The 24,224-nt window shown below is 50.7% G+C and overlaps 1 pseudogene; it reads right to left on the reverse strand.

Moving 5' to 3' along the window:
* Window positions 1-18,305: 18,305 nt before the first annotated feature.
* LOC140904490 (olfactory receptor 10A4-like) lies at window positions 18,306-22,389 on the reverse strand (annotated as a pseudogene).
* Window positions 22,390-24,224: the final 1,835 nt, after the last annotated feature.

A 24,224-nucleotide genomic window follows, 5' to 3' on the forward strand; every position in this document is an offset into this window, starting at 1 on the left:
TCCCACCTCAGGCACCCAGGGCAGATCGGGCCCCAAACCTCCCTCTCAGGGATGCCTTCAGCCCCCAACAGCTGCCGAAGCCCAGAGCAGAGCCCCCCTCCCCTGCCCAGGACTCCAGGGGAGGTGCCTGTTCCCCCCGCCCGGAGCAGCAAGGACCAACTGGCAGCAGCTCTTCACGCCCCCACCCCCAGGTCCCCGTGTGGAAGGGGCAGCTGTGTGACGGCTGCTGCTGTCCGTGGGGTTCGCGTGGCTCAGGCCAGACACCTGGGCTGGGGACCCCCCCCCCGTATCCCTGGGAGAGCGTCTGGGCCCAGGGTGTTCACATCCCGTCCTCAGCCCTCCCGGAGCCCAGCCTGGCTCCTCACCTGGAACAAAGCAGTGGCCTCCATCGGCCTGGCTGCTGCCAGAGGCCCAGGTGCTGCCGCTGTCCCAGGCTGAGCTGCCGGTGCTGGGACAGGGACCTTCCACCTCCTGGCCGGCGGGGGCTGGAAGGGCCTCAGAGACCGGGCAGGGCGATACCTCCTGATGGGAAGGAGGGCTGGGCTCCTGGGGCCGCTGCTGCCCACACAACAAGCCCCAGAGCCACCCTGCCCGGCGCCCCTCCTGGGCTGGGTCCTGTCTGGCAAACCGCAGCCTGGGCCAGCTCCACTGGGGCCTGGTCGGGGCCTCTCCCAGCTCGGCGCCTGCGCCGGGAGCCGGGGTCCTTTTCCAGAAGGCCGGGCACTTCCGCCGTCTGGCCTGGACGGGACCTGCTTCCCCGCCAGCGGGGACGCAGGGCTTGCTCTGCCCCTTGGGAAGACGGCAGCTGCTTCCCTCAGGCTCTGGGGCCACCTGCAGAGCCTTCCTCCGCAACATCCGCAGGAGCCTGGCCATCCTGGAACCGAGCGGGGAGCAGGGGTGAGTCTGGGCTCAAGGCAGCCTTTCACTCATGGGCCTTTTCTGTCCCTCCTCCCCCCTGCTCCAACCACAGCCGCCCCCTCTGCCCTACAGGAGTGCAGGGAGTGCCATCTACACACACGGGCAGGAGTTCATTCCATGATCTGCTCCCAACGTTCCCCCTCATAATCCCTGCTGCTGCAATAGCCAGGAAGTCTCATCCTTTTTGAGCAGTGGGGTCAGTCCCAAACACCACTGGTTCCTCTGGACAAGCAGCCCCCTCCTGTCGTCCTAGGCCACTCTCCCACCCAGGCTAGAGAAGGAAGAGAGCCCAGGAGTCTGGATTTCTCCTGGGAAACCATTCCCCACATCAAAGTCACAAAGAGCCTAGGCACAGGAAGACCAGGACCCTCCTCGTTCCCCATTGATTTCCAGGCTCAGCAGCTCACAGGGAGACTCTCAGCCTGGGGAACAGTGTCCCACAAGGGAAGGGCTGGGAGCCCCATTGCTGGAACTTTTCCAAACACACTGGAGACGGCTCTGGAGAAGCCCCTGCCTGGCCTAAGAGTGAGGGGCTCTTGGGGGCTGTTTGCAAAGGAAATCCCCCTTTGGAGATAGTCTCTCCCCGTTTCTGCCTCTCCCCAGACAGAGAGGGGAAGCCACCGAGGAACCCGAATGCCACTCACTTGCTCTCAGTGATGGGATGATGGATGGCGGATGTTCAGGGTCAGCAGACGTCCCTCGCCCTCCTCCTTGCGCTCCAAGCCCAAGGCAGGCTGGAGAGGGTGGCGACCTCCGGAGTTACCCTGCCCAGCCAGCAGGCAGGGTGATGACACGAGGGCGATCGACTGGCTGTGAAAACAAGAGTCTGTCTGATTGCCAAGGGACGGAGAAACTCAGCCAGCAGCAGGGGGGTGCAGAACACGGCCCGAGGGTGGAGGTGACAGCGCCTCCGAGATCCTGACATCCCAGCACTTTACTCACCTTCCTGGAGCCTCCTAAGCCCACTGGGCTGTAGCGATGGGACCCCAACCCTACTGATGGCAAACGGACCTCAGCTACTAGCTCAGGGTCACACTGAGTGTCAGAGCCATGGATGGACCCCTTCACTAACCACTGCCGCACACTCCCTCCCACAGCTGGCAATTGCAACCAGGCCCTAATGTCTGGTCCCCCTGCCTTTGAGAGAGAGTGTCACTCCTGCTTCCATTGCTGCCTGTTGATCTGTGGGACTTTGGGCAAGTTGCTCCCCCTCTCTATGGCTCTCTGGGACTCACACCCCTGAATGGGCTTTAAAAAAGACAATGGTTAAAGTTTGGCCCCAACTAGTTCTTGTTTCTCGAGACTAGCCATTTTAGCGAAGTTTAGAATTCTTGACATTCAGCACCTGGAAACATCCCTTTCTCCTTCGCAGATGGCCTTAACATCCCTTATCTCACCCAGGCTCCCTGCTGCCTGGAGTTAGAGAATTGACCCTGTTCCCATTCGACCTACCCAAGGTGTCACACAGCAAAGCGGTGACGGAGCCAGAAAGAGAAGACAACAGTCCTGACTCCTGTTCGAACTAACAGACAACAACCCCCCGGAGGCAGGGATAAAGCCCAGGAAATCAGGTGTGAACATTTTCATGGAAACCGTTTTCTGTCAGAGAATCCATTCAGAGGAAACCACTTTGTTTCTTGAAATCGTAAGAAGTAGGATAAAAATTCTTTGCAAAAATATTTGCTTGCAAAACAAGAGCATCTCCTGTTTGTCAGAATGCATTTAACTGTCTCGTCGTACACAAAGGGGAGACACTATGATCTAGCAAAAAGAAAAAGGAGTACTTGTGGCACCTTAGAGACTAACGAATTTATTTGAGCATAAGCTTTTGTGAGCTCCAGCTCACTTCATCGGATGCATCTGTAGCTCATGACAGCTGTAGCTCACGAAAGCTTATGCTCAAATAAATTGGTTAGTCTCTAAAGGTGCCACAAGTCCTCCTGTTCTTTTTGCGAATACAGACTAACACGGCTGCTACTCTGAAACCAACTATGATCTAGAAAATTAGATGAGATGCTTCAGTCTGAGCTAAGTAGTTGCTGCTCTTCACAATTTCAAAAGAATAAAATACAAAACCAATTGAATATTAGGTCATAATCGGATATGGCTCAGTGTGATAGGACACCCCTAGTCTGCACTGCTCCGAGTGACACTCTTCAATGGATCCCCAGCATCCACCCATGGCAAGGTAGGTGGGAGAGGATTGTTATTCGTTCTTGACAGAAGGAGAAACGAAGGCTGAGAAAGGAGCAGGGACTTGTCTTAGCTGACGCAGCCAGTCAGTAGCAGAGTTGCTCTCAAATGAGCTACAGACCAGCAATTGTTCATAGTAATTATTCAGCAAGTATTTGAGAAGAATTGGAATGTTCGAGAGGATCACGAACTGCTCCGAGACAATGAATGGAGAGCAGCATCCACATTGGTCAAACATTTAACTGGTTGTGACTTATTTGCTTGGTCATAAAAGAGAACAACAAAGACTAGAGTTTCCTCCCTGTCAATAGCCCCCTCCTCAGCCAATCAAGGTTGAGACTTTGAGGGGTGGGAGGCTAAGGGTTCTCATCAAATAGCCCAAAGAATGGCCCTGGTTACCACCGAGGGGATCACTCTCGGAGCACTATTCCAGTCTCACCTCTCTGTGTGGACCTCCTATAACCCGCCCCCCCCCCCCCGTCCAGCCCCAGCTCCACACACAGAGCTCCTGGTGGTGGGAGGAGAACAGAGGGAAAGCACAAAGGAAGCAAGAAGAGAAAGGTAGGAGGGACAGAGGAAAAGAGAAAACAAAAAGGAGAAACCCCAATGGTCCCAGTAATTGGAAGGGACAAAGTCCTAGGTCGGAAATAAAATGCTGCCCCCACAATCTAGTGTTTTCCTTTCCTAAAAGTCAGCCGGCTCCTGATGGATCAGACTGAACAGGTTCCAAACCTCTCCGAGGCTCTTACCTTCTATACAGGGACGTCTGTTTTTGAGCAAAACCACTAAAAGAAAAGGAGAAAACTCCGAAGAGGGTCCTCCTTGCGCTCACGAACGTGCAAGTGAATGCTCTCTCAGTCCTCCAGGAGAGACCTCGAGAAGGAGACGTGCTGAAGCAAAGCCACAGGGATCTCCGAGGTTGCCCCTGTCCTGCACCCCTGTCCTGCCTGGCTGATGTCAAGATCTCTCTGTGAGGTCATCGCCTCCCCACCACCTTTGTCCAATAGGCTGAGGTCCTGCCAAAGGCCCTTGTGATCTCACTGCCACACCCACCCCTCCCTTGCAGTGCTGATGTCCTGCCCCTGTCCAGCCACACTGGATGTTTCAGCCACTTCCCCTGGATCACCCCACACAATGAGCGTTCATTGTTCGGGGCTCAAGCCGAACACAGTAAAACATCAGAGGCTTCTCCCCATGCTACGCTCAGTTTTTCATAAATGAGGAGACTTTATGAACAGAAGAGACAATTAGAGCATGTCATCTCACCCCCTGCATATCACATGCTTTCTGGAGAGCATAGTAGCTAGATTTTGACTGCAGACGTTCCAGAAAGGCATCTCATCTTCATTAGAAGACATCAAGAGGTGGGGAATTCCCACCACATCCCTTTCTAGTTTGTTCCTTTGGTGATTCATCCTCACCGTTGAATATGTGTGCCCTCTTTCGAATACAAATTGGTCTCTTTTAAGTTTCCAGCCACTGGGTCTTGTTATGCTTTTCTCTGCTAGATTAATGAGCCCTTTAATACCCGATATTTTCTCTCCATGAAGTCACTTCAACACTTCAATGACGTCACCTCCCGTTCTTTTTTATCATCTAAACAGGCTGAGCTCTTTCAATAGCTCACTGGCAGGCATTTTTCTCCAGCCCTCAAAATGTTTCATTGCTTTTTGCTGCCCCAACTCCAATATTTCCAAATCTTTTTTCAAAGGTGGATGCCAAGACTGGATACAGTATTCCATGATCAGTCTTCCTCATAGTGTGTCACCTCCCTATGCTCCTCACTGCTCTTTTCATACATAGAATCATAGACTATCAGGGTTGGAAGGGACCTCAGGAGGTCATCTAGTCCAACCCCCTGCACAAAGCAGGACCAATCCCCAATTTTTGCCCCAGATCCCTAAATGGCCCCCTCAAGGACTGAACTCACAACCCTGGGTTTAGCAGGCCAATGCTCAAACCACTGAGCTATCCCTCCCCCATCTAATGATGGCTTTAGCCCTGTCCACCACAGTATCCCCCTGGGTGCTCATGTTGAATGGCTTGCCCAGCATGGCCCCTAAATCCTCTTCACAGTCAGTGCTTTCCTGGATACACTTCCCCCTTCTGTAGGTGTGGCCTGTATGCTTTGTTGGTAGGTATAGGACCCTTCCTTTGGTTCTTTTCCAACTTGTTTTCTTTGAATGGCTCCAGCTTCTCAAGGGATCCGATTGCTCTGTGTCACTGCCCTCTCCTCATCATTAATTCCACTCTGCTACTATTTTATCACCCACCAATGTTAGCAGCAGAGATTTTATACTGGGGTGCAGTTCATTGATATTTATTTTCAAGAATTAGTCCTTGAGAGTCTCTTTATATCCCTAGTGCCCAGAACCTGCTCTACACAGCACAGCAAGAAAAGGCCACCCAGCCCAACTGCTCCCCTGGGGCTAAGCACAGAACAAACTTAGGAGCTTGTAAAAATAAAAGGAGTACTTTTGGTACCTTAGAGACTAACCAATTTATTTGAGCATAAGCTTTCATGAGCTACAGCTCACATTATGCATCCGATGAAGTGATCTGTAGCTCACGAAAGCTTATGCTCAAATAAATTGGTTAGTCTCTAAGGTGCCACAAGTACTCCTTTTCTTTTTGCGAATACAGACTAACATGGCTGCTACTCTGAAGCCTGTCCTTAGGAGCTTGTGTTATCCATCGGGTCTGATCTACATGTGGGGGTCATCAGCTTACAGATACACTCTAGACTGGCAGCAGAGCAGGCCCCAAATGTATCTAAGTGCCCCAGCTTGCAAAACAGGAGAGAAAAAACCATAACCTTGAGTAGCTTTATTTATAGTTGTGGAAACTGAGGCACACAGAAGCAAAGAGATTTGCTCATGGTCAAAGAGCCAGGAAGAGAAAACGGCAGATCTTCTGATAGTCAGTCCTGGGCCCTAGCCGTGTTTGTCCTGGCCTCTCTGCTTCAGCTCCAGTAACAACCCGAGTCGAGGTTTTCTTCTTCTCCCTGCCCTTTCACTTCACATCGCTGCAGAAGAAAGATTGTTTCTGACCAGCTGGTTCTAATGCATGTCGATGTCTTTCCAGAAGATGTGCTCTGGCTCAGTCCCATGTCATGGGTTTTCTGGAGGAAGCACTCGGTGCCGTTCTAAGGCCTGTGTTACACAGAAGATGGACAGAATGGTCCTTTCTGACCTTCAATTATTTCTTTTGCTCGGAGGATAATGCTGGTCATTTTCTCTCATTCACTTTCCTTTGATATAATTTCAATCCAGTCCAAAGGATTTCCTCTTTCATTGTGTCTTCAGCACCTTTCCTAGCAAACAGTTACTGTTGGAGCACAGGTTTCCAGTTTCAGGCTTTCCCAGGGTGAGATGGCCATGAAAGGGGTAGTAGCTCAACTGAACCTATCCCCAGGTGAAGGGAATAAGTGCAGGGGTCACATGAGAAGGAGCAGCATGTGACTAGGATCCATGCCTGGTGGGTGATATAAGGACAGCCTGTGCTCAGCCAGGAGAGAGACCCGCAATGGGAGCAGGCCTGGGAGGGGCTCGGATAGTCCTTTAAAGGCAGTTTCGGTACACAGTAGGGAATGGAACAGCCAAGCTGCTAGGGTTGGGAGCTGAGCCTCCTGGCAGTGTCCAGGAACGAAAGCACAGTATCTGCCAGGAAGGGAGTCCCCACAGAGGGACACCTTAATCTCCCAGGGAGGGAAAAGGCTCTCACTGCCTTTTCTTAACCTCATGGGGTGTTCTCCTGCTCCGCCAACCCCAGCCCTATTTCAGCATCTCCAGGTGCCTGAGGGAGCAGGAACCAGAGGCCAGCCTGCACCTGGGGCACAGATGGAGGTTGATGACCTACCTGCCCGTGGTGACCGTGGTGCAGGACAGCCCTCAGGACATGTGAATGCAGCTCCAGATCCGGTAGCAGCTTTTCTTTGCTGGCAGGAGACCTTGCAGGTTGAGGGGAGGGGCGTGAGACAGGCACTCATATGGGCATGGAAGTTTGGGGAACAGGACAGAGGCCGGGGCTGGGCAAGGAGGTCAGGGACTTGGGAAGAAAGAGAGAAGATCAACCACTTTCTGAATGTGGGTCAGGATTATCCCCACTTTAGAGAGTGAGAAATTGAGGTGCCACGTAGAAGCGGGATTGCCTTTTGCCCAAGCGTCTGAAGAATCGCTACAGCTAAAATAGAAAAGCTATTAAGTGTCAGAAGAAGATGAACCATGGAATTCAGAGTTCAGGGCTGACCAGCAAAGGTTTCGTATATGTCATAAAACAGTCTGTGCTCTGCCACCTCCCTGGTCTTGGAGAAAGGGGTCCATCCCTTGGACAGGGTGTCACGGAGTCCCCGGGCGATGCTCTGGAACTGCTCCCTATGAAGCCAGTCAGGACTCTGGGGAAGTCTCCTTTCTGGGAGCAGACTGTCTGCAGGACACGCAGCTCACATAGCTTCCACCTTCCTGGGTCTGACCTCGGAGCATTCAGCATCCCCTGCCCCTCCGTGCGCTTCTGACAGCGAGTCCGCCCAGGAGTTGTCCTGGGGAAGCCAGAGGGTCCTGCACCCCAACTCCGCAGTCAGACGTGACTCTCAGCCAGCCAGTAAAACAGAAGGTTTATTAGATGACAGGAACATGGTCCAAAACAGAGCTTGTAGGTGCAGAGACCAGGACCCCTCAGCTGGGTCCATTTTGGGGGTCAGTGAGCCAGACAACCACGTCTCCACTTCACTCCAAGTCCCCAGCCAGCATCAAAACTGAAAACTCCCTCCAGACCGTCCTCCTCTGGGCTTTGTTCCTTTCCCGGGCCAGGAGGTCACCTGATTCCTTTGTTCTCCAACCCTTTAGTTCTCACCTTGCAGGGGGGAAGGGCCCAGGCCAACAGTTGCCAGGAAACAGGGTGTCAGACATTCTCTGTGTCCAGACCCCTGCACACACCTGCCCTCTAGGGCTCTGCACTGATCATACACCCTTATCCCACCACCTAGATACTTAAGAACTGCATAGGGGAAACTGAGGCACCCCCACACTATTCAAGAGGAACCATTAAGAACAGTCCCACTTCGTCACATCTCTCCCCGCTTCGAGATCGAACTGAGCGGGGTCACTTTAGCAGGTGACCTGGGGAAGTTCGAAGCCACCAACATTCCCATAGATGCCCCAGCATCTCTCCCATTCCTTGGTGGGAGTTATACCAGGCCCTTCCAGTTTCACGCCCTCCCTTAGGTCGGGGGTGGACGATAGCACTCACAGGCCGCATGTGGGAAAGTTTATGCGGCCTGTGCCCTTTGGCCACCCCAAAACCTCTGGGGGTCAAACTGGGATCGGGTCTTCTCCCAGCGCTCCAGTCTGGAGGACTGCCATTCAGGCTCTCTTGGTTAAGAGCCCCCATATTGACCTGGGCCACATACTGTTCACTTACAGAACTAGCATGGAGACATTCCTTTCTCAACAACCTTGTCTCCCCCAACAATCTGGCCAAACACAGCCACTTGGTGATAGGACTGTTTAACTTTCTTAACGGCTTTCACTTCATCTGAGACCTTCTCAAAGCTATCCACACTGGATCTTTCAACAGGAAAGTCAGGGGCTTCATTCACAACAGAAAACTTCTGGCTGTTAGGAACTGAAACTTTCTTGATTAAATCACTTTCACACTCTTCAGCTGCAGTAAACTGCTTGCAAAGACTCCATAAGGACTCCTTTCCCTAGGGGCTTTTCTATGCAACAATTCACCCTTCACAGAAATTCCGATGAAGTGAGCTGTAGCTCACGAAAGCTCATGCTCAAATAAATTGGTTAGTCTCTAAGGTGCCACAAGTACTCCTTTTCTTTTTGCTCTTACCCTCTTTACCTAGGGCTTGCTCTAGAGGAACACTTTCCTGAGCAACAACAGACTCTTTCTGGGTCTCACTTACATCCAGAATTACCCCTGGCCCATCAGGCGGATTCCGACACAATCCCCTTTCAGGCAAACTTACAGACTTCCTAGATGAAAGGTGAGAAGCATTCTCCTTCCCTTTGCCACCCACTAGCAACAGGCAAAATACAAGCATCAGAATTGTCTGGGTTCTGGCATTTTACGTAGACACGGACTGGATGCGACCTAGTTACAGGGCCATTCTCCCTAGCAGACAGAAACTTAGGACCATTCCCTTCCTGGGCTTTAGCTGAATCCAGAACCAACTCTGAGACAACTGCAGTATTCTCAACCATCACAGGCCGAAAGGCCCCTTCTGTCTGCTCCACAGACAAAGAAGAGCCGGACACACTTTCTCCTTTACCAGACACACAGCTTGGGATCTCATTCCCCTGGTCCCAGCACACAAGGCTGGTCACAGACAACTGCTTGGAGATCAGGATAGCTCCCTCCATAGGCAAGTCAATACCCCTGACAGACACAGGCACGTTTCCTTCACTGTCACACTTCTCCACGCAGGTAACAGGTAAGGTCCAGGGACACTCATCTTCCACTCTCCTCGGCTTCCACACTTCTGACTAGACAAAGCCATCAGCTCACAAGGCTGCCTTGGCTCATCCAGACTTTTCTTACCAAGCACCTTGCCACTCCCAACAGATACCCTGCCCTGCCTGTGTCTCCCCCCACTCAGCTGGGGTCTCAGGTCCCACTGTGCTCAGCTCTGCCCTTGCCGTCCCAGTGGAGTAGGCAGCAAGCTCGCTGCTTTCCTCACTGCATCAGAGCCAGCGTGAGCCCCCTCTCTGGTGTGCAAGGGGGCGGGGAGCATCTCTCGGTCCCACCCAGCCCCAGGGGCTGGTTACAGGCATGCAGGTAGCCTGAGCCTAGCAGCTCCTCCCTGCTGCCAGCCAGGTCATCTGCATTTTCACTGACCATTTCCCTCTCCACCAATTGGTTCCCTGGATTCAAATTCAAACCCTTGGCAGTTACAGGAGCAGGGCCTGGATCCTGTCTCAAAGAGACACAGTCACCCCACAACAGGGTCTCGCAGCTGGTATCCTGGGGAACCCCAACGACCAGCCAGCCCCACCCCTCCTAGGTCTGCACAGGAATCTGGGCCATAGGGAGGGAGAGGGGCTTCATCCCTGGGACCCTCACACAGCCCCTCAGCATCTGAGGCTGCACCACCACGGGCCTGACAACAGTTCTCTCTGCCCCAGGATCTCGCCACCCCAGGAATGTCTCCCCACTGACCATCACCTTCCGTTCCCACTGGAGGTCCGAGGGGCCTGGCCCCAGGAAACTCCACACAGACATATAGGTTGGGGTGAGAAGTGGGAGCCTGTCCACCACCCCACTCATCTGGCTGACGGAGCCTATGGCCTTGGGGCCCAGCAAGGGAGCTAGACACCGGGGCTTTTCCGCAGGGTCCCCCTGGTTCAAATCACCAGCCTGCTCAAAGGCAGTGAGGTGGGCATCCACATCCCCCCCTCCTTAACCAGGGGCAGCAAATGATTCTCAAGGTTCCCTGTGGAACTGGCACCCCGGGGTCTATCCCCACCCACCCCCGGGAGGTCCCTTCTGCCTCTCTGCTCCACCATCGCCAGTTCATGCTGCTGCTGCTTCTGCAGCTCTTTCTTGGACTCTCGCTGTCTCTCACAGTCCTCTTGCTCTCTCGGACTCAGCTCCAATCCCGTCCGTCTCCAATCCCCGGATGGGGAACCCGATCGTGAAGACCCTCGTCTGGTTGGGGACTGGAGTCTTGAGGATGCCTGGCTACTACTCCAGCTGCTCCCAGATCCTGCTATAGCCCCAGCTGGGGTCAGGAATCTGTCCCTTAGAGCGATCCTCCTCCTCCAGCTGCACGATTAACTGTGCTTTGGTGGGTTTCAGAGCAACAGCCGTGTTAGTCTGTATTCGCAAAAAGAAAAGGAGGACTTGTGGCACCTTAGAGACTCACCAATTTATTTGAGCATAAGCTTTCGTGAGCTACAGCTCACTTCATCGGACGCATACTGTATACATCCGATGAAGTGAGCTGTAGCTCACGAAAGCTCATGCTCAAATAAATTGGTTAGTCTCTAAGGTGCCACAAGTCCTCCTTTTCTTTGTGCTTTGGTGAACTTTCCAATGCTCAACCTTCTCTTTCTGCACAGGGTTACAATGTCCTTCTTAAGGAGATAGTGACAGGCCATCACTCCGCTCTTCCCAAGTTGTTGCGGACTCACAGGCCTGTGTGCTCTCAGCTCCCCATGGTTTCCAGGGAGAACCCCTAGTGTGCCAGCCCTTCTCCAGGTCACCACCTCTTTGCCAGGGTCGAGCTGCAGACTCCTCCGCCCCTTGGACTGCTCGCTGAAATCCCCAGGGGAACCCTGTTACTGCAAAAGTCCTTCTTTCTCCAAGGGCCAAGCCGCAGGCTCCTCCGCCCCTGAGACTGCTCACCGCAGTCCCCAGGGGGACCCCATTACTGCACAGTCCTTCTCTCTGGTCACACTCCCAGGGGTTAACCGCCCCCTGAAACCGCTCCTCTCTGAGCCTTCAGCATGCCTGGTCCTCGTCAATCCCCCTTTGTTTTACTGCTCCCCAGTCACTTACTGCAGGAAGCGCCATCCACGGGGTGCAGTACATCCCACCGCTGCCGCCAGTCTTCACGGAGTCCCCGGGCGATGCTCTGGAACTGCTCCCTACGAAGCCAGTCAGGACTCTGGGGCAGTCTCCTCTCTGGGAGCAGACTGTCTGCAGGACATGCAGCTCACACAGCTTCCACCTTCCTGGGTCTGACCTCGGAGCATTCAGCATCCTCTGCGCCTCCGTGCGCTTCCCACAGCGAGTCCACCCAGGCGGGGTCCTGGGGAAGCCAGAGGGTCCTGTACCCCAACTTCACAGTCAGACGTGACGCTCAGCCAGCCAGGAAAACAGAGGTTTATTAGACGACAGGAACATGGTCTAAAACAGAGCTTGTAGGTGCAGAGACCAGGACCCCTCAGCTGGGTCCATTCTGGGAGGCAGTGAGCCAGACAACCACGTCTGTACTTCACTCCACTCCCCAGCAGCCCCAAACTGAAACTCCCTCCAGCCCCTCCTCCTCTGGGCTTTGTTCCTTTCCTGGGCCAGGAGGTCACCTGATTCCTTTGTTCTCCAACCCCTTTAGCTCTCCCTTTACGGGGGGAAGGGCCCAGCCATCAGTTACCAGGAAACAGGGTGTCGGCCATTCTCTGTGTCCAGACCCCTGCACACACCTGCCCTCTAGGGCTCTGCAATGATCATACACCCTTATCCCACCATCTAGATACTCAAGAACTGCATAGGGGAAACTGAGGCACCCCCACACTATTCAGAGGAAACATTAAGAACAGTCCCACTTTGTCACACTGCATATTAAGCTAAGATTTAGAATTTCTGGACCCGGGCCTCACACCAGTGCTCAGGCATCTGTGCTGCACTACGCAAACCTAAGTCAAACCAGCCTGTGCCAGGTTTCCTAGCACCCTCCCCAGCGGTAGCCGTTCTAGCCCTTTGTGATGCCCTGTGGGAAAACTTGACTGTCCATCCCGTGGCACTTTACCGGAAGCTGTTGCATCCTGCCAAGGCATCCGGCCGAGCTGTCTTTTGAGTCTACACGTGCCCGACGGCTGGAGCCAGCAACAGGGAGGAGTCAGCGTTTGAAGCACTTGTCTTGCTTGTGCTTTCACTCCTGTTTCAGGCAATGGGCAGAGAGTCCATGAAGTGCTGGTGGACGTTTCGGGGGCATTTTCTGACCTGCTGAAGAAGGCACCTGTCGGGGGGCGGGGGGTGAAACAGACCTGTCAGACTCAAACTGGCTGATGGTGCTCACGGCTCTCGGGAGAGCTGCTGATGCCCCCTGTGTAGACCGGCGCTTCTGGAGCAGGGCCACGAGCACAGACCAGTGGGACCCCATAGTCATGCGGATCTGGGATGACTAGAACTTGCTCATGAAGAAAGCTAGATTTCTGGAGCCTTGTGAGCAGCTTGCCCAGACCCTTCAGCACCATGACATATACGCGAAGGAAGCCATTCCTGTTCAAAAGTGGGTTTCTACACCCCAGAGTCCTACAGGTCCGTTGCTAACCAGTTTGGGGTTGGAAAGTTGACTGGACGGTAAAGTGGTGGCCGAGGTTTCTGAGGCGATCAGGTGTGTGGTTTATCCAAAGGTGGGGGCATAAACAATATCCCCGAAGTAACTGCTGGCTTGGAGAGAATGGGGTTTCCCCACTGCACTGGGGCCACTGATGGGACTCATGAGCCCATTGCTTGCCCTCCTCAAGGAGCAGGAGTACCTACACTGCAAAGGGTACTACTCCATGGGCATGCAGGCCCTTGGGGACCACAGAGGGCAATTTATGGACGCCAACGTGGGCTGCACGGGAAAAGTTCATGATGCCAGGGTTTTCCGCCAGCCAGGCGTCTACCTTAATGGACAGGCCGAAACACTATTCCAAATGACAATGTCATAAATGGAGTCATTGTTCCCACGGTTATTCTAGGGGATCCCATGTACCCCCTTTTTCCTGGGCTTATGAAACAGGATCCTGATCACAGAGGCCCTGGCAAAAGGAGGTTTAATTACATTCTCAGTAGGTGTAGAATGGCGGTTGAATGTGCGTTTGTCAGACTGAAATCCTCGAGCCTGAGTCGGAGTTTGGGCTTACTTTGCAGTGTAGACATTCCCTAAGACCCAGTGCATCAGACCCTAAACAGATTAATGGCTAACAAAGTAAAATAAATGATGTGAATGATTTTTGTTGACACAACCTCTTTGCTACAGCAGCAGCAACAAACAACAAAACCAATGTCAAGTAAAAAAAAACAGCAGTTAGGCATGGAGGAAATGCTAGTCATGACATATTTGACAAGTGCCAGCATCTTTCATCCTGAAGCACATGGGGTAAAATTTCCAAAAGTGCCTCGCTGACTTAGAAGCATAATCACATTGACTTTCAATGTGACAGAGATTCCCCAGTCCTTAGGGCCTTCTGAACGGGGAACGCAGGCTCTGAGGTCACTTGGGCGCTTTTGAAAATTCTACCCATTGAGTAGTACTTGAATTCTTAGGACTCCGATTCAAATTAATACACAGGAACTAATTGAAGGCATGACAGTAGTTGAACCATTGAGGGTACGTCTACACGGCAGCTGAAGGTGAGCCTCCCAGCCTAGGCAGGCAGACTCGTCCTAGCAGGGCTTGTGCTAGCGTGCTAAAAATAGCTGGGTGAACATTGTAGGGTGGGGCCAAGCCTGGGTGACTAGCCCGAGCCTCCGCTGAGGTGGGGGATGTTGTAATGAGCTGGACGAAATCTCGTTATGGTTGAGTTAAAACACATATTCTAACTGATGTGTGAACACACCCTTCTAGTCACATACCTGTCAGGATGAGTTAAGCAGAAGCCCCTTCCCCCGCCTAAGATAAAGAGGTGTGTGAACTTGCCCAGGAATTTGGACTGAGTGAGCAGAAGGGCTTTGCTGAGAGAGAGAGAGCGCGCTAGAGGGGAAAAAAGCCAAGCAGTAGCCCAGTGCGAGCCTGGAAAAAGTGAGTGTTTGGATCTTATAAGGTGGCTAACGAGACTTGGGGCAGTAAGCAAAGAAGCTGCTCCTTTTGTTCTTGGTTCCTCATGCATTCAGAGAAGTTGGACTTTGTACATTCCTTGTCAATAAATGAGATCAAAGAAAATACCAGACTCCATCAATTTCTACTTCCAATGGGGACATCCCCATGGCTCCAAACTTTGCCTTGCCACTCTGGTCAAAAAGGGGTAATGATACACAGTCTTTACCCGACATGGGGATACACATTGTGTGTGGGGCAGTTTCAAACCTAATGTCCTCAGCCTCTACTCAGGGTTGTCTTGTTTTTGCAGCAGAAGAACTGAGAGTCTCTGTCTGGTCCCTAGAGAAAAACAACCTGCTGCTTAGAGTAATAGGTATTATCATCATTACATATGATAACTCTGGCTATTCTTGTTAGCCATACAAATGTCCAGTCCCGCTTTCATGATTACAGTCTAATCACACATCATAAGAAAAGGTATTTATTGGTTCAGAATTTGCCATCTTTTAATTTTATTGTATGTCCCTGTGATGTTTCTTGTGGGTGCCTGGGGTTGTGCGGTACCCACTGCCACCTGCCCTTAGCGTGGGGAAGCCAAGTCTGTGCCTGCCGGGGGTCAGCTCCCCAAATCCACTGGTCATGGGTGACACAAGCACTCCCTTCTAGGCCTATGCAGGCCCCGCTGTTACTGTACAGGTTAGCGACAGGCTCGCTCCAACACCCGAGCCAGGTCCACCTCAGATCATGGCTCTGCTTGACACACAGCACTAAGAAATGGTTACAGTCAAAAGAAGTCTGACGTTATTTACCGAACCACAGAGAGTCAAGTAGCAGCAAGTAAAAGTATTGGGAACAAATGGTTACATATAAAACAAAATCATACCCTGCGTTCTGGAGCCCAGACTTGATTAACAGGAGACTCTCACGTCTTGCAGAATATTGCTCACCCCAAAATGCTTGCAGAGCATTACAGCTAGCCTTGGCCATGACCCAGGTTTCCTGAAGCAAATACACTGTCAGTTGCCTCCCAAGTGAAGGATTTAGTGTTTTTCTTTGCCTAGTATAGATACCATAACTCCTTAAATATTATCCGTACATACATTTTGCAGTGATTATGATGACCAGTGGGCAGCTGGCTCTTCGTAATCTCACATGTCACCCTTTGGTATTATGCAGATATCCAACCCAATGGATCGCTGTAAAAACCTATGCCCTCTGCCACTTGGCACCAAAGGGGTTCCTGGGTCACAGTCCCCTTGTTCTTGTGTTATGAGACAGGGAGAAGAGAAGAGCCTAATCTACCGCCTCTACACCATTCATTATTTTATACACTTAAGTCTCCTCTGACCCATTGCTCCTCTGACCCAGATGTTAGTGATTTGAGATTCACCACTTCTTGTGGTGCATCCCCCCTCTTCTGAAGCTGGCCTGCACCGACATCTACCTGAACAAGGTGGAGATATTTGTGGTGGTCGTGTTGGCGGTCATGGCCCCTGGCCTGCTGATCCTTGTGTCTTATGCCCACATCATCCTCAAGATGTCTTCTGCTGAGGGAAGGCGCAAAGCCTTCTCCACCTGCTCCTCACACCTCGTGGTGGTGACTGTATTCTATGGATCCGTGAGTGTTATCAATTTCTGACCCAAGTCAAATTACGGAGGGGGCAGAGACAGGCCATTCGGCCTGGTGTACATTGTCCTCACGCCCAGGCTGAACCCCGTTATCTACAGCCTGAGGAACAAAGGGGTGCAGGCGGCCTTGAGAAGAATGTTGGGGAGAAAAAAAGTGTGCTACCGTCCAGTATCCTTGCTGATGGTACCTTGCACTGTAGAGCACTGAGTTCTTTTCACAACTCCCACAATTTGGGCAAGTCATTTTGGGTGAATAGAGTTTCAAGGTGCTACCGTAATAAAACTGACACAACCTCTTGACCCTGACTGTGCCTGCCGGGGGTCAACACCCCATCTCCACCGACCAAGGGCAACACATGCACTCCCCCTAGGCCTATGCAGGCCCCACGGTCACTCTGCAGGTTAGTGATAGACACTCTCCAACCCCCGAGCATCTCCCTGGAGCATCCAGCCCCTTGTCCACTGGACACTTGCGGTAGTCACAGATTGGCTGCTCCTAAAGGATCAGTGCAGCCCAGGTTATCAGTTCTACCTCAGAGCACCGCTCCGCTTAACACACAGCACTTAGATACGTTTATAGTTTAAACAAGTAGATGTTAATTGAACAAAGCACAGAGATCCAAATAGCAGAAAGTAGAAGTAATGGAAACAAAGGGTTATATACATAACATACATTCTAGAGCCTAGACTTAATTCCCAAGATACTCTTGTGTCTTGTAGAGTATTTCTCACCCTGGATCCTTGCAGCGCTTTACAGTCAGGCTGGCTGGGACCCTGCTTTCATGAAATAAATGTGTGGTCACTTTTTCTCCCAGGAGAAGGACTCAGTGAGTTTCTTTGCACTCCCTGATACACCAGCCCAATCCTTTGATCCTATTCACAAACAGGACACCCCCTCCACTCTTTGTTTCACCCTGCAGATTTACTTTGTAGATTTTGCACTCTCTCAATTTGCATCTGGCTCAGTATGCAAATAGGCCTACACCAAGAGGCGTACAATACACAATGCCTGCCTGTCCAGACAGGGAGATAAGGGTCTGCTCAGGGAACTCAGAACCATAAACCACTGTGTCACCCCTCCGCTTTAGCAAGAGTGAGCTTTGCTGGAGGTTAGACTGTGTGTTGCTCCCTCCCACACCCATCTGACTGCTTCATAGTAAACTCCTCGAGATTCTGCCAATCTTAACCTTGCCTTGCAGGTAGCCATCACTGACCTCCAGTTCCTGAGTTCCCCAAAGACATATCCCTGCAGTGTCTAGTCCCTGTCACTGCACACTCAGAAATTATGGAGTTCACTCATTCCAAAGAGGCAGCGCACACACCAGACTGTTAGTTTAGCTGAAGACTCACACTTCACTTCAAGATCACAGCACTTAATTGGTTTATAGTAAAACTAAGGATAAGTTTATTAACAAAGAACAGAAATGTAAATGATACTAAGCAAGAGAAAAAAGATACAGGTCTGGTTACAAACAAACCAAACCAAACCATGCTTTCTAGTGACTAAAACTTAAATCTTAATAAGTTACAATCTTTGCCTAAGCAGTTTTCTCACTCACATCAAGTTACCAGCATCTTTAGCCCTCCAGGCCAGGGATCCAACTTCCACAGAATCAGAGGGTGCTGTTATCTTTGTCCCCAAATTGAGGGATAACTAGAATGGCTTTTTGCTCCTGCTTGTATTTTCCAAAGTCCATTGTCTGTCTCACGAGTTAGAAAGATTTCCTTGAGGTGCAGATTCGGACCCCCAGTGTGCTCACTACATTGTTTCCTCCATCACTTATTAGCTTGATTGCTTTGTTTACCTTATATGGAAATGTCCTTTTATTGTCCTCTCCCTGTAATTAAGCTGATCAGACAGGTAAATCCATATTCCTTTGTCTAGGGCAGACCTGGATTATGTACGGCCTCCAAATGCCATTTTAAGAACATATTTCCCACACATATACATAACTTGCTATACACAACCCATACACACAGAACACAAGGATTTTCGGGAGCAGCGTCACCGTTTTGCATACGATACCTAACGTGACACCGCTTAGATACACATGACGTCAACAGTGTGTTGGGTGTAGTGAGTGTGTCAGGCCTGTTGCGAGTTACAGTCTAGAGGGCCCTTTGCTGACTCAGGGGCTCTTAAGGTCACAGTTACCCCCTGCCTGGTAGGAACACCTCCAACCCACATGACCTGCCTTAAGGCCAAGACCTTAAAGACATTGTTTTGAGTATGGACACACGACTCCTTCAATATTATCCACACCCACATTTCACACCGATTAGGATGCCTAGTGGGCTGCCGGCTCTTGGTAGAGACCTCACATGCCACCATTGAGTGAAGAGTTATGCAGATATCCAACTCAGGGGCTTCCCTTAAAACTCTAGGCAACCCCTCTGCCGCTTGGCACCACGGGATTCCTGGCTCACACCTCCCCCACTCTCACTGAGGCAGTAGGGTTAGCCACTGGCTAATCCACATGCGTTGCCTCAGAACCCTCGTGCCTGGACAGTGATTCTGTCACACATTTTCCTTGCCCTTCACGTGTGCAGTTTCCATACCGTACTCATGAATGTCTGGACTCCAGCGTTGCAGTCTGGAGCTGGTACCTTCTCTTCCGTGAAGCCCTGCCAGTGGAGAATGGTCTGTTAGGACTCTGAACTTCCTGGGCAGTAGCTATAGCCTTAGTTGACCCACAACTGCATATTTCCTTTTGATGACTGAGTAATTTTGTTCAGTGATGGGTCAGTTGTTTACTTAAAGAAAGCAATAGGACGCTTCTTATCGCCCTTGCCTGCTTGTATCAGTGCGGCTCCCAGGCCTGTACTTGATGAATCTGTGCAGAGTTCAAACATTTTATCGAAATTTAGACCGGCTAGAGCCAGTGTCGCTGACAGAAGTCTTTTCACTTGAGCAAAGCCCTCCTGACAGGCTGTAGTCAAAACCACCTTGGCAGGCTGTGTCTTTTTGCAGACGTCTGTCATCACAGTCGCAATGTTGCTGAAACCTTCCACGAGTCTTTGGTAATAATTCGGCAAGCCTCTAAAAGACTGAATTTGCTTTTTGGTTCAGGGTACAGGCCAGTTAACAATGGAGTCCACTTGTAAGGGTTTCTGGCAAATCTGGCCCTGTCCTGCCAATGGCCTGGATAAGGGACTTTCACCCCATCTTGCATTTTGACACTTTTACTGTGAGACCAGCACCTTTGGGTATGTCTATACAGCAATTAGACACCCGCAGCTGGCCCATGCCAGCCGACTCGGGCTTGTGAGGCTGTTTCATTGCAGTGTAGACTTCCAGGCTCAGGCTAGAACACAGGCTCTAGGACCCGGCAAGATTGGAGGGTCCCAGAGCTTGGACTCCAGCCCGAGCCCAGAAGTCTACACTGCAATGAAACAGCCCCACAAGCCGAGCCCTGCGAGCCTGAGTCAGCTGGCATGGGCCAGCCATGGGTTTTTCTTTGCAGGGGACAAACCCTTTGAGTCTCTTCAGCACAATTTCTCTGTGAGCCTTGTGCCCTGCCCATGCATTTCTGAAGATTGCAATATCATCAACGGAGGCCAAGTAAACATGGTTTAGAACAGAACAGGGACTTGATTCATTTTAGGCTAGTTATAAAATGTTCCGAGCCTTGTGGCTTTTGGAACTGATGCACTTCCTCACGAGCCCTGACATGAAACTGAGCTGGAAACTTTATCAAATATTTGAGCCCTTGCTGCTTGGCAGGTTCCCTTGCTCTTCTGAAAGCTGATCTCTGTTCAGCCACGTCTTTCTCAAAACCTTGCAAAATCATTTTCTCATTTTGTGGCATCCCCCAAAGCTGCTCTTCCCCCGCTTCCGCGCCCCCCCCCAAGAGCTGGCTGCATTATTATTTTTCTTTTACAGTAAATCTGAGAAATTTGACAATCAGTGGGTGAGGTCTGGCAAGCCAGGGTCTGCTGAGCTCTTTCTAAACCAAATTTAAAATCATCCAGCATTACTCAGCAGGTCTGACTGGACTCGGTACAAGTGCATGTCCACTTGGGGACCCGTGACCTGCGGTGATAACAGTGACCCAAAACAGCCTTCTTAAAACAGTGTTGTTTAATCTTAACCGTAGGAAAACAGCACAGCAAGAGACAAGGCAGGCTATGCTTCCTCGAAGAACCTCCCAGCCTCTGGAGGTCAGGAGGCAATTGCACCCTCTAAACCATCTCAACAAACCAGGCTCTCCTCTATTCAGGAGGGATGCAGTCCTGGGAAAGCTGGGCTAGCAGGCCCACCATGGGTGGGCAGAGGTAGCATGTCACCGTTAATTGTCCTTGGTGTTTGCAGAGGAGCTCTTCTCTGAGCTATTGTCCATCTTCCTAGGTCCTTTCCTGAACACCCGGCTGTTGAATTAACGCAATAGGTGCATACAAAAACATCTGTACAATATTCAGACAAGCATCATACAGTATTCACAGACTGCTACAGGGTAGCCCATAGAGCTCGCTTTAGCATTTATTTTATTCAGCAGTAATGCAAGGAACCTACAGGCCTGTATCCTGTAAGACTGGGGTTGTTAATTATTTTTTGTCAAGGTTCAAATTTCTTAGTCAAGGTATAGTCAAGGTCCAGACTTCAGAGAAACATTTTTCACACCACAGTATCAATAATAATAACAACAACAAGTAATTTAAAAGATTTTGAAGTCCATTCAAAAACATCTGGCAGTCCGGATTTGGCCCGCAGTCCACCTATTGACTACCCCTGACATAACATATTATAAAAGTTGTATCCCAGCCTGTGTGCAGGGGGAGAGAGAGATGTAGCCCTTGGGAGGTGCCAGGATGATGGCCACTGATGCTAATGAGAAAGTGATGGTGATGAGGAAGATAATGGCTAACATTTCTGGTTGTTCTGCAAGGGATGGTGGGAGTATATGGATGTTCGGATGTACAGTATGTATTATTTCAGTCTACCTTGCTGGGTTAGAGTGTTGGTGACTTTGCTGAATGTATTAATAAACGATTACAAAGACAGAAGGGTTCCTAAAGTGTGAGTGTTGCAACCGTGGACATCAAGGTTCCCAACTGAACAGTAACTTTAATAACACTGGACCTGATACTGGGACAAGAACTTTCAATACCTCAGAGTGATAACTGGGAATTCTTAAGTAATCAGTATAATTAATATACGATTCATAGATCAGGCTACAACAGGCAACTCCAAATCCATCACAAGACTATTAAAATAACATTTTTACCCCCACTTTTCAAATAAATATTTTTCTGACCATCACCCTTCTCAGGGCTTCCTTTACCTCCTTGTTCCTCAGGCTGTAGATCAAAGGGTTCAGCATTGGAGACACCACTGAGTAGAACAGGGAAAGCAGTTTGTCGCTGCCGAGTGAGTAGCTGGATTTGGGCTTCAGATATTCACGATGCCAGACCCGAAAAACAAGGTCACCATGATGAGGTGGGAGGAGCAGGTGGAGAAAGTTTTGCTCCTGCCCGCGGCTGATGGAATACTGAGGATAGCGTGGAGGATACGGATGTAGGATACAAGGATGAGCAGGAAGGGGACCATGATGAAGGTGACAGAGATGGTGTAAACAGCTTTTTCATTCCTGTAGGTATCTGTGCAGGCCAACTTCAGCAGCGGGGGCAGGTTGCAGAAGAAGTGGTTGATGCTAATAGGCGCACAGTAGGGCAGAGGGAATATGAAAGTTGTCTGCCCGACTCCCACCAGCACCCTGATGAGCTAGGACACACTTGAGAGCTGGAGACACACACCTCTGATCATCATGGTCGTGTAACGCAGTGGGTGACATATGGCCATGTAACAGTCATATGCCATGACAGCCAGCAGGCAACACTCAGTGATCCCCAGGAAGGAGAAGAAATACATCTGTGTGACACAGCCCAGGAAGGAAATACTCTTGTCCTCAGAGAATAAGTTCACCAGCATCTTCGGGGGAGTGGACGAAGTATAACCCATTTCCAGAAAGGACAAATTCCAAAGGAAGAAATACATGGGGGACTGAAGGGCAGGGTCCACCACCGTGATCGTGATGAGGAGGATGTTGCCCACCATGGTGATGAGGTACAACAGCAGCACCAGAAAGAAAAAGTGAAACTTGGAGCTCCAGGATGTTGGAAAAAGCCACCAAGAAGAACTGTATCACAACTGTGTGGTTCCTGCTAGCCATGTCCTACAGTTGTTTTCTATCTGTGGAGATAATAAAATCACAGAGGCATAGGACTGGAAGGGACCTTGAGAGGTCATCTAGTCCAGTCCCCTGCACTCATGGCAGGACTAAATATTATCTAGACCATCCCTGACAGGTGTTTGTCTAACCTGCTCTTAAAAATCTCCAATGATGGAGATTCCATAACTCCCTAGGTAATTTATTCCATGCTTAACCACCGTGACAGTTAGGAAGTTTTTCCTAATGTCCAGCCTAAACCACCCTTGCTGCAATTTAAGCTCATTGCTTCTTGTCCTATCCTCAGAGGTTAAGGAGAACAGTTTTCCTCCCTCCTCCTTGTAACAACCTTTTATGTCCCCTCTCAGTCTTCTCTTCTCCAGACTAAACAAACCCAATTTTTTTTAATCTTCCCTCATAGGTCATATTTTCTAGGCCGTTGATCATTTTTCTTGCTCTTCTCTGGACTTTCTCCAATTTGTCCACTTCTTTCTTGAAATGTGGCGCCCAGAACTGAACAGAATACTCCAGTTGAGGTCTAATCAGCCGGGCGTAGAGTGGAAGAATTACTTCTCATGTCTTGCTTACAACACTTCTGCTAAGACATCCTAGAATGAGGTTTGGTTTTTTTGGAACAGTGTTACACTGTTGACTCATATCTAGTTTGTGATCCACTATGAGCCCCCAGATCCCTTTCCGTAGTGCTCCTTCCTAGGCAGTCATTTCCCATCTTGTACGTGTGCAACTGATTGTTCCTTCCTAAGTGAAGTACTTTGCATTTGTCATTATTGAATTTCATTCTATTTACTTCAGATCATTTCTCCAGTTTGTCCAGATCATTTTGAATTTTAATCCTATCCTCCAAAGCACTTGCAACCATTCTCATCTTGGTGTGGTCCGCAAACTTTATAAGAGTACTCTTTATACCGTTATCTAAATCACTGATGAAGATATTGAACAGAACCCAACCCAGAACCAATCCCTGTGGGACCCCACTCATTATGCACCTCCAGCATGACTGTGAACCATGGATAATTGCTCTCTGGGAATGGTTTTCCAACCAGTTATGCACCCACCTTACAGTAGCTCCATCTAGATGGTATTTCCCTAGTTTGTTTATGAGAAGGTCACGTGAGACAGTGTCAAAAGCCTTACAAAATCCAAGATATACCACAGCTACCGCTTCCCCCCTATCCACAAGGCTTGTTACCCTGTCAAAGAAAGCTATCAGGTTGGTTCATTAACTGGTTAAGTTGGGTTGTAGCAGGATGGTCACCTGCTCCAGCCTTAAAGGACTTAAAACAGCCCAGGACTGTGGCTGGGAGCAAGCAGTTCCCAGGCTCATTGGGGGAAACAGGCTCAGCTGTGGCCACACCCCAATCAGGGCTCAGCTGGCCCTTATAAGAGGGCAGTAGGCCAGGAGCAGAGAGTCTCCTCTAGCTGTAGAGGGAGACAAGCCTGGCTTCTGGGGAGCATACCATAGTACCTGAGGCGGAGCAGGGCTGGGGGAAGGCCAGAGGAGCTGGGGAGGTGAGGTGGGGATAGAGGGTGGGGGTTCCCTGGGGAGGGGAGACCCAAATCTGTGGGGTACTGCAGGGGGCAGCAGCCCGGGTAAAGGGGCACCATGGTCTGGGAGGGACAGGGGGGCCAGCGGCAAGCGGGACACCGGCCTGCAGAGGGCGCTCCAAGGCTGGAAGAGCTAATTCCCAAGGACGACCAGCAGGAAACGACGCAGGGGTGAGTCCCGCACCGTGACACTGGTGAATCGTATAAGAAATTTATATACATAATCTCTGATACAACAAATTTTTGAGTGGTGTTTTCATTTGTGGATGCCC

Source organism: Lepidochelys kempii, unplaced genomic scaffold (assembly GCF_965140265.1).
Source record: "Lepidochelys kempii isolate rLepKem1 unplaced genomic scaffold, rLepKem1.hap2 scaffold_140, whole genome shotgun sequence".
Classification (NCBI taxonomy): Eukaryota; Metazoa; Chordata; order Testudines; family Cheloniidae; genus Lepidochelys; species Lepidochelys kempii.